This window comes from Callorhinus ursinus, unplaced genomic scaffold (genome assembly GCF_003265705.2).
Source record: "Callorhinus ursinus isolate GAN/ISIS: 27379988/994484 unplaced genomic scaffold, GSC_fseal_2.0 scaffold3, whole genome shotgun sequence".
In the NCBI taxonomy this organism is placed as follows: domain Eukaryota; kingdom Metazoa; phylum Chordata; class Mammalia; order Carnivora; family Otariidae; genus Callorhinus; species Callorhinus ursinus.
In genome coordinates, this window is record NW_027397065.1 from 50873021 (window position 1) to 50883923 (window position 10903).

The following is a 10903-nucleotide window of genomic DNA, read 5'->3' on the forward strand; positions in this document are numbered from 1 at the left end:
TGTGTGTGTGTGTGTGTGTGTGTGTGTGTGTGTGTGTGTGTGTGTGTATATCACATCTTCTTTATCCATTCATCTGTCGATGGACATCTTGGCTCTTTCCACAGTTTGGCTATTGTGGACATTGCTGCTATAAACATTGGGGTGCATGTACCCCTTCGGATCCCTACATTTGTATCTTTGGGGTAAATACCCAGTAGTGCAATTGCTGGATCGTATGGTAGCTCTATTTTCAACTGTTTGAGGAACCTCCATACTGTTTTCCAGAGGGGTTGCACCAGCTTGCATTCCCACCAACAATGTAAGAGGGTTCCCCTTTCTCCACATCCCCGCCAACATCTGTCGTTTCCTGACTTGTTAATTTTAGCCATTCTGATGGGTGCGAGGTGGTATCTCATTGAGGTTTTGATTTGGATTTCCCTGATGCCGAGCGATGTTGAGCACTTTTTCATGTGTCTGTTGGCCATTTGGATGTCTTCTTTGGAAAAATGTCTGTTCATGTCTTCTGCCCATTTCTTGATTGGATTATTTGTTCTTTGGGTGTTGAGTTTGATAAGTTCTTTATAGATTTTGGATACTAGCCCTTTATCTGATATGTCATTTGCAAATATTTTCTCCCATTCTGTCGGTTGTCTTTTGGTTTTGTGGACTGTTTCTTTTGCTGTGCAAAAGCTTTTTATCTTGATGAGATCCCAATAGTTCATTTTTGCCCTGGCTTCCCTTGCCTTTGGCGATGTTTCTAGGAAGAAGTTGCTGTGGCTGAGGTCGAAGAGGTTGCTGCCTGTGTTCTCCTTTAGGATTTTGATGGACTCCTGTCTCACGTTTAGGTCTTTCAACCATTTGGAGTCTATTTTTGTGTGTGGTGTAAGGAAATGGTCCAGTTTCATTCTTCTGCATGTGGCTGTCCAATTTTCCCAACACCATTTGTTGAAGAGACTGTCTTTTTTCCATTGGACATTCTTTCCTGCTTTGTCAAAGATGAGTTGACCATAGAGTTGAGGGTCCATTTCTGGGCTCTCTATTCTGTTCCATTGATCTATGTGTCTGTTTTTGTGCCAGTACCATACTGTCTTGATGATGACAGCTTTGTAATAGAGCTGGAAGTCCGGAATTGTGATGCCGCCAGCTTTGCTTTTTCTTTTTCAAGATTCCTCTGGCTATTCGGGGTCTCTTCTGGTTCCATACAAATTTTAGGATTATTTGTTCCATTTCTTTGAAAAAGGTGGATGGTATTTTGATGGGGATTGCATTGAATGTGTAGATTGCTCTAGGTAGCATTGATATCTTCACAATGTTTGTTCTTCCAATCCATGAGCATGGAACGTTTTTCCATTTCTTTGTGTCTTCTTCAATTTCTTTCATGAGTATTTTATAGTTTTCTGAGTACAGATCCTTTGCCTCTTTGGTTGAATTTATTCCTAGGTATCTTATGGTTTTGGGTGCAATTGTAAATGGGATCAACTCCTTGATTTGTCTCTCTTCTGTCTTGTTGGTGTATAGGAATGCCACTGATTTCTGTGCATTGATTTTATATCCTGCTACTTTACTGAATTCCTGTATGAGTTCTAGCAGTTTTGGGGTGGAGTCTTTTGGGTTTTCCACATACAGTATCATATCATCTGCAAAGAGTGAGAGTTTGACTTCCTCTTTGCCGATTTGGATGCCTTTGATTTCTTTTTGTTGTCTGATTGCTGTGGCTGGGACTTCTAAAACTATGTTGAATAGCAGTGGTGAGAGTGATCCCTGCTGGGTTCCTGACCTTAGGGGAAAAGCTCTCAGCTTTTCCCCATTGAGAATGACATTCGCTGTAGGTTTTTCATAGATGGCTTTTATGATATTGAGGTATGTACCCTTTATCCCTATACTCTGAAGAGTTTTGATCAAGAAAGGATGCTGTACTTTGTCAAATGCTTTTTCTGCATCTATTGAAAGGATCATATGATTCTTGTTCTTTCTTTTGTTAATGTATTGTATCATGTTGATTGATTTGCAGATGTTGAACCAGCCTTGCAGGCCAGGGATAAATCCCACTTGGTCACGGTGAATAATCCTTTTAATGTACTGTTGGAGCCTATTGGCTAGTATTTTGGTGAGAATTTTTGCATCCATGTTCATCAAGGATATTGGTCTGTAATTCTCCTTTTTGATGGGGCCTTTGTCTGGTTTTGGGATCAAGGTAATCCTGGCCTCATAAAATGAGTTTGGAAGTTTTCCTTCCATTTCTATTTTTTGGAACAGTTTCAGGAGAATAGGTATTAATTCTTCTTTAAATGTCTGATAGAATTTCCCTGGGAAGCCATCTGCCCTGGGCTTTTGTTTCTTGGGAGATTTTTGATGACTGCTTCAATTTCCTTAGTGGCTATAGGTCTGTTCAGGTTTTCTCTTTCTTCCTGGTTCAATTTTGGTAGTTGATCCATCTCTAGGAATGCACCCATTTCTTCCAGGTTATCTAATTTGCTGGCATAGAGTTGCTCATAAGATGTTCTTATAATTGTTTGTATTTCTTGGGTGTTGGTTGTGATCTCTCCTCTTTCATTCATGATTTTGTTGCTTTGGGTCATTTCTCTTTTCTTTTTGATCAGTCTGGCCAGGGGTTTATCAATCTTGTTAATTCTTTCAAAGAACCAGCTCCTAGTTTCGTTGATCTGTTCTACTGTTCTTTTGGTTTCTATTTCATTGATTTCTGCTCTGATCTTTATTATTTCTCTTCTCCTGCTGGGTTTAGGCTTTATTTGCTGTTTTTTCTCTAGCTCCTTTAGCTGTAGGGTTAGGTTGTGTGTTTGAGACCTTTCTTGTTTCTTGAGAAAGGCTTGTATTGCTATATACTTTCCTCTCAGGACTGCCTTTGCTGTATCCCAAAGATTTTGAACAGTTGTGTTTTCATTTTCATTGGTTTCCATGAATTTTTTTAATTCTTCTTTAATTTCCTGGTTGACCCATTCATTCTTTAGTAGGATGCTCTTTAGCCTCCATGTATTTGAGTTCTTTCCGACTTTCCTCTTGTGATTGAGTTCTAGTTTCAGAGCATTGTGGTCTGAAAATATGCAGGGCATAATCCCAATCTTTTGGTACTGGTTGAGACCTGATTTGTGACCTAGGATGTGATCAATTCTGGAGAATGTTCCATGGGCACTAGAGAAGAATGTGTATTCCATTGCTTTGGGATGGAATGTTCTGAATATGTCTGTAAAGTCCATTTGGTCCAGTGTTTCATTTCAAGTTTTTATTTCCTTGTTGATCTTTTGCTTAGATGATCTGTCCATTTCAGTTAGGGGGGTGTTAAAGTCCCCCACTATTATTGTATTGTTGTCAATGTGTTTCTTTGCTTTTGTTATTAATTGCCTTATATAATTGGCTGCTTCCCATGTTAGGAGCATAGATATTTACAATTGTTAGATCTTGTTGGATAGACCCTTTAAGTAGGATATAGTGTCCTTCTTCATCTCTTATTACAGTCTTTGTTTTAAAATCTAATTTGTCTGATATAAGGATTGCCACCCTGGCTTTCTTTTGGTGTCCATTAGCATGGTAGATGGTTTTCCACCCCCTCACTTTCAATCTGGGGGTGTCTTTGGGTCTAAAATGAGTCTCTTGCAGACAGCATATTGATAGGTCTTGTTTTTTAATCCAATCTGATAGCCTGTGTCTTTTGACTGGGGCATTTAGCCCATTTACATTCAGGGTAACTATTGAAAGATATGAATTTAGTACCATTGTAGTGCCTGTAAGGTGACTGTTACTGTATATTGTCTGTGTTCCTTTCTGATCTATGCTGCTTTTAGGCTCTCTTTTTGCTTAGAGGACCTCTTTCAATATTTCTTGTAGGGCTGGTTTTGTGTTTGCAAATTCCTTTAGTTTTTGTTTGTCCTGGAAGCTTTTTATCTCTCCTTCTATTTTCAATGATAGCCTAGCTGGATATAGTATTCTTGGCTGCATATTTTTCTCGTTTAGTGCTCTGAAGATATCATGCCAGTCCTTTCTGGCCTGCCAGGTCTCTGTGGATAGGTCTGTTGCCAATCTAATGTTTCTACCATTGTAGGTTACATATCTCTTCTCCCGAGCTGCTTTCAGGATTTTCTCTTTGTCTCTGAGACTCGTAAGTTTTACTATTAGATGTCGGGGTGTTGACCTATTTTTATTGATTTTGAGAGGGGTTCTCTGTGCCTCCTGGATGTTGATGCCTGTTTCCTTCCCCACATTAGGGAAGTTCTCTGCTATTATTTGCTCCAAAATGCCTTCTGCCCCTCTCTCTCTTTCTTCTTCTTCTGGGATCCCAATTATTCTAATGTTGTTTCATCTTATCGTATCGCTTATCTCTCAAATTCTGCCCTCGTGATCCTGTAGTTGTTTCTCTCTCTTTTTCTCAGCCTCTTTATTTTCCATCATTTGGTCTTCTATATCGCTGATTCTTTCTTCTGCCTCATTTATCCTAGCAGTTAGTGCCCCCATTTTTGATTGCACCTTATTCATAGCCTTTTTTATTTCAACTTGGTTAGATTTTAGTTCTTTTATTTCTCCAGAAAGGGTTTCTCTAATAACTTCCACGCTTTTTTCAAGCCCAGCTAGTATCTTTAAAGTCATGATTCTGAACTCTAGGTCCGACGTCGTACTAATGTCAGTATTGAGTAGGTCCCTGGCAGACGTGCTACCTCTTGTTCTTTTTGCTGAGGTGATTTTTTTCGTCTTATCATTTTGTCCAGAGGAGAATAGATGAATGAGACAACAGAATGCTAACAGGTTAACAACATCTCCAGCAAATATACTCTATACAAATCAGAAAAGACCTGAAACCAGGGGACAAGAAAGGGAAAGAAAGAAGAGAAAAAAAGGGGGGGGAAAGAAAAAGATAAAAACAAACAAAAACAGAACAAAAAAAACCAGAATATGATCAAATATGATCAGGCTAGTGCATAGACCAGTGCCACACACTAGCTTTTGGGCATATTTTGGTCTGTTAGAAGAAAGTGCCTGCTAAAATTTTAAAGGAAGAAAGACTTATATATGTACAAAATAAGGGTTGATACAGTGAAGGGATGGAAGATGACTGTAAAGATGAAAATTATAAAAGATTTTATAAAAGGAATTGATAAGTTGTTTTTTAAAAAGAAAGAAGAAGATTTAAAAAGAAAAAGAAAAAAGAAAAAAAAAAGGGAGAGAATGTGATCAGGCAGGAGAATAGAACAAAGCCATACACTCGTGATTTAGGGTATATTTTGATCTGTTAGAGGAAATTGTATCTCAAAATTTTAAAGAGAGAACAGCTCATATATATATAGATATATGCCAAAAATAAGGGTAACTACTATGAAGGGATAAAAATGTGACTCTAAAAATGAAAAATAAAAAAAAATTTTAAAAAAGGGATTGATAAGATGTTGTTTGAAAAAGGGAAAATGAAAAATAAAAAAAAACAGTTAAAAAAATTAACTTTGAAAAGCTAATGAATTATGGTAAAAAAGCCAGGAATTCTAGGTGCAGTATTCCCCTAGCGCTGGAGTTCTCCCGTTCTCCTTGATGGGTAAACTTGGTCTTGGCTTGCTGGCTGTTCGTGCTGATCTTCTGGGGGAGGGGCCTGTTGCCATGGTTCCCAGATGTCTTTGCGGGAGGCGGAATTGCCCTGCCCTTGTGAGTCAGGGCTAAGCAAGCTGCTCCGGTTTGCTCTCAGGAGCTTTTGTTCCCTGCAAGCTCTTGGTACAGCTTTGGAGGACCAGGGCGAAAATGGTGGCCTCCCAATCTCCGCCCGGAGGAGCTGAGAACTTGGGGCCCCGCTCCTCAGTGTGCCCCCAGAGAAAAGCAGTCACTCCCGTCTCCCCCGTCTCCAGCCACACTCCGTGCACACTCGGCCTGTGATCGAGAGTTTCTATGTCTGGAACCTGACCCCGTGTGGAGTCTCCAAACCCAGCACATCCCTGTGGTGCGCTTCCGCGCCGCTCCTCCCAGGGGAGGAAGGGGAGTCTCCCAGGGAAGCGGCTCTGCCGCTTGTTGGGTCCCTGCTGGAGGAACAGTAGCCCGATTGGGCCGCGGATCACAGTTTATGGCCACCCCGAGCTGAGAGCCCGAGCCTCAGCTCTGTCTCTGCAGCCGGCTTCCCTACTCCGATACTTGGGACCTCTGCTGCACTCAGGCACCTCTGGTCTTTCTGTGACCCCGAGGGTTCTGAGACCACACTGTCCCATGAGGGTTCCACCCCCTGCTTAGCCACTGGAGCGACGTCCCTCAGCGGAGCCAACTTCTAAAAGTTCCAATTTTGTGCTCCGCGGCTCTGTCACTTGCCAGAAGCAGCCGACGGAGGCCCCCTCCCCCGCCGTCTATCCTCCCAAATATCGCCTCGGATTCACTTCTCCGCACGTCCTACCTTCCAGAAAGTGGTCGCTTTTCTGTTCAGTGTTGTTACTATTCTTATCTTCGATCTCCTGTTGAGTTCGTAGGTGTTCAGAATGGTTTGATCCCTATTCAGCTGAATTCCTGAGACCAGACAAAATCCAGGTCTCCTACTCCTCCGCCATCTTCCCCATATATTCATTTTGCAGTGGGCCCTAACATAAAACAATATGTTACACACACTCCTATTTACGCAATAATTTTTTGGTTTTATGATTAGAATTTTTCATCTGTAGGGCAAATACAGTTTGCTTTGATATTCTTTCAGTTAGTTTATATGTTGATGCATTTTACAAAATTGTGTACCTTTAAGAAAATTTTGATATTTAACATGATGCTCAGAGTGCACTGCAGTTATATCTCACCTGTACATGAAAGACCACAAATAGTGATTTGTATTATTTGAAGGAAAAGTAACAGGAGTACCAACCACCACCCTAGTTTTGATCCCACAGCTCCAGATACTCTGGGCTCTTTGCTATCTGGAAATGTCCCAAAAGCTTAGAACAATGTCTGTCAGAGAGTAGGTATCCAGTAAATATTTGCTGAATAATTGAATAAAAAATTTCTTGATTCTGTGCATGGGAAAATAAAGTTTTAAGTAACTGCATCTCTTCAGCTTAATAGGTGTTATTTAATATATATAATATATTTATGGAGTAGGAACATATGCTGTTTAGATTCTGAGTGTTGAGTAAATAGGATGTTATTTAATATATATTTTGTAGGGATAGAGAACATATGACCTAGGACTGCCTTTTAGCTGAAAACGTGGTTGTTGGAGGAAGGGTAGGCCTGTGAGCTTAAAGATGATAATGTAAGAGTCAGCATCAGCTGAGATTGGGAGAAATGAGGTAAATTCTATGATAAGCGAGCAACAATTGGGTAAGGACTAAATCACCCAGTAATAATGACAGGTTACTTCATATGTATGATGACTTCTTTGTGTTCATGGTACCTACACCCCTTATTGACCAGAAAGGTCCATGAATTAGACCTGCTGTTTCTCGCCTGAGCACAGTGGCTCTTGTGACATTGGCAGCGATATTTTTTTTGGCATCTGATTCAAGAGACAGAGTCTGTAGAGAAAAGTCCAGAAACATTTTTAAGTTGCCATTGCCATAATTAAGACCGTGGGCTGAATGCTTTGAAAAACAAAGAAACATCAAAGCTCTCAAAATCTTCACTTAAACCCTGTGGCTTAAGGTTAAAGACTGGCAGGAAAAATTTAAGTAACAGTATAAGTGACTTATTTGACAACTCTTTCTTCTACATTTGAGTTAATTTTCTGGATATGTGTTGCTTCTTATTATTTTAAAAATATTTACATAGGATAGAAATTTAAAATTCATTTATCTAAAATGCTTACAAACTCACTGTAATTATGTGTAGTATATACAGATGATTCGTTCTAACTGAATTTTTCTCTTTATCCCAGTTTTCTTTCTAATGCTGAATCCCCTCAGATTTTAAATTCAAAATCTGAACAATATCACAAGATATTTGATGCATAAGTTAGATCCCTATGGAAAATTAAGCCAAGTATCATGGGCTCCATGGTAAAATATCTAGTTCATAAACAAGAACCAAATTAACCATAATATGGAGTAATTTTTGTTTTCTAGTTATTGTGAAGTTGAGATTATCATTTAGACATATAGTCCCCAAAGTTTAGTGTTCATTATAATTAGTAGGTTTACTCTACTCTAGCTGAACGTTTGGAGCTGTGTAAACATGGATTCAAAACCCAAAAATGGGGGCACCTGAGTGGCCCAGTGGGTTGAGCCTCTGACTCTTGGTTTTGGCTCAGGTCGTGATCTCAGGGTCTTGAGATGGAACCAGCGTAGGCTCTGCACCCCACCTCAGGCTCTGAGCTCAGTGAGGAGGCTGCTTAGGATTGTCTCTCCCTCTCCCTCTACCCCTCCCCGCCCCCACGCTCATGCTCAAACATGCACTCTCTCTCTAAAAAAAGAAAAGATAAATCTTAAAAAAGAATGTTTTCTAAGCTCTAGCTACTGGAAAAGAAGCCTGACATATGGTAATGTGGAGATGTTTTCTGGAAATATCAAGTTGATACTCTTTCCAGTTATACTGGATTCAACAAGTACCAAGAGTTTTGACTCCCAACTTTCCCAGGCTCCGCTAGAACACCACACAGACACTGAGAATAGTAGGCACATATGCTGTTCAGATTTTGAGTGTTGAGTAAATAGGATTTCCTGAAATGAACAGAAGAGAAAAAGAAGGCTCATATTACTTGATGGTTTGGGCCCAATCTAACTGGAGTGATGGCATTGCTATTCATAGAGTCTGGGTAACTGTTGGTGAAACAGAGGGAAAATAATAGTTCCATATATGTTTATCTTTTTATCAATATGTAAGAGCTCCTTAATGGTAGAGAAATATAGCTTTCACTTGATATAACTTGCAATTTTTATTGTTTTATGGGTTATTTTTAAACATTGCTAATTATACATTTTCGATAATTGTATTTTATTGTGGGTACATTTTTCATTAGACTTTTAAATGCCTTTCTCACACAAAGATTTTTAAATAACTCTTATCTTCTTTTTTTTTTTTAAGATTTTATTTATTTATTTGACAGAGAGAGACACAGCGAGAGAGGGAACACAAGCAGGGGGAGTGGGAGTGGGAGAAGCAGGGAGCCCAATGTGGGGCCCGACCCCGGGACCCTGGGATCATGACCTGAGCCGAAGGCAGATGCTTAATGACCGAGCCACCCAGGCACCCCAAATAACTCTTATCTTCTTTAGTACACTTTAATTTAATCTTAACACTTAAATCTTTGATCTGTTTGAAGTTATTCTACAGTAAAGTATGTAATAGAAGTGAAAATTTATTTTCCCCCATAGGGCTATCAAGTAGTCTCAAGTTTCAAGTCTAATTATTGAATATTTCATCTTTTTTAGGCTAATAGTAATCACCAACTTTATAACATATAAAATTTATGTATATGATTGAGCTTATTGTTTTGTTCTTTTGAGAAGATAATATACAAAATCCAAGTTTGGAAATTTGAATCTCAAGAGCCATTGGAACATCTGTGTATCTCTGAATCCTTCTTCTAATTCACCTCCATTGTTCACGCTATTCTGTCTTACTGAAGTCTGATGTACTGCATATATTGAAACATGCTTGAACTTCATCAGATGCAAACTGATCAATGTACCATTTCTATTTCTAATTTACTCTAAGTATATTCATTCCATCTGTCATGCCTGCTGCCTTTAGCCTTGCTCGCTGCTTTATATTGCATGCCCCATGGATCCTCACTGTGCACAGAGACAGAAAGCTGGAAAATATATACAAAGAAGTTCTAGACTATGAAGAATTATGAGCCCAGAGGATGGCTAAGAGAGGTTAGGGTCACAAACATTCTCATTGGAGCCCAGTGTCCCTTTCATGCATGCTCAGAAATGTGTCATTGTCTTCCACCAGTGCCTTAAGAGAAGCCACATTTCACAATGTACAGTAAGGTGTCTGGGGAGTGCAGGATGATCTGGCATATGCTAATTCACTCTCAGTACTACCTGCCATGATCTGTACTGCTATTGATACAGGTCCCTGCAAAAAGAAAAGAATTAACAGCTCTGTAACTCCCTCTTCCATGTAAACACTCTGATGGAATTTACAAGTAGGAAGATAACCAACGAAGTTCTCATCTAAGAATGTTTTTTGCGGAATTTTTGCATTGCTTGCTATAAACGAATCTGGAATTTATGGATTAGGGGTACAATTTAGAGAACAGAAGTTAGTCAGGTAAGTTCCCTGTGTAACTGATGGAATGTAAAAACAAAGAGGCTCTGAACTTAAATAGCTTCCTAGGACAAGCTGTACAACACATGTACAACATACACAGTGAACAGTCATCTCTTTGCCCAAAAACAAAATATATCCCGGTGCAAAAATCTATTTTTTGGGAGGTACAGATGATAGTTTAGACCCTTCCAGAGATAGATGTTGTTACCTTTGTGCTTGCTTTTTGCTTGTATCTTTCACTGATTATTAGTAAAATTTGCTGTTAAGTAAAGTACAGTGCTCGCTTTGGCAGCACATATGCTAAAATTGGAATAACACAGAGAAGATTAGCATGGCCCCTGTACAAGGATGACACACTATTAATTAAAATGCATTCTTTCTAGGGCTCTGCTTTGACAATTTGACCTCTGTGGGTAGAGTGTAAGGACTTTTAATCAGAACTGTGCCATTCAACCAGCTTTTAGTGTGCTTCTGAAACTGCTATAAATTCTTTTTTGTGTGTGTATTTGTTAATTCTATTTTAACAGACCCAATGGGTATCCATCCATTTTTTTTAAATTCTTATGCTCAACTTCTCATTATTATCTTATTTTCTCCAAAATTTTCAATTATTTTAGGTCTTTAAATTTTCTGGTTCTTGTGTTTTTCTGCTACATTTGATTCCTTGGGGGGCAATCATTAATTTTGATAAAGTTATTCATAAAATCATTGTTTTCTCCCTAGGTTGTACAGGAGATCACAGTCC

The 10903-nt window shown here is 39.2% G+C and overlaps 1 non-coding gene across 1 annotated transcript; it reads left to right on the forward strand.

Moving 5' to 3' along the window:
• Positions 1-10434: 10434 nt before the first annotated feature.
• LOC112820463 (U6 spliceosomal RNA) lies at positions 10435-10541 on the forward strand. Its single transcript, XR_003207137.1, has one exon. It is a non-coding gene; the product is annotated as a U6 spliceosomal RNA (small nuclear RNA).
• The last annotated feature ends 362 nt before the right edge of the window (positions 10542-10903 follow it).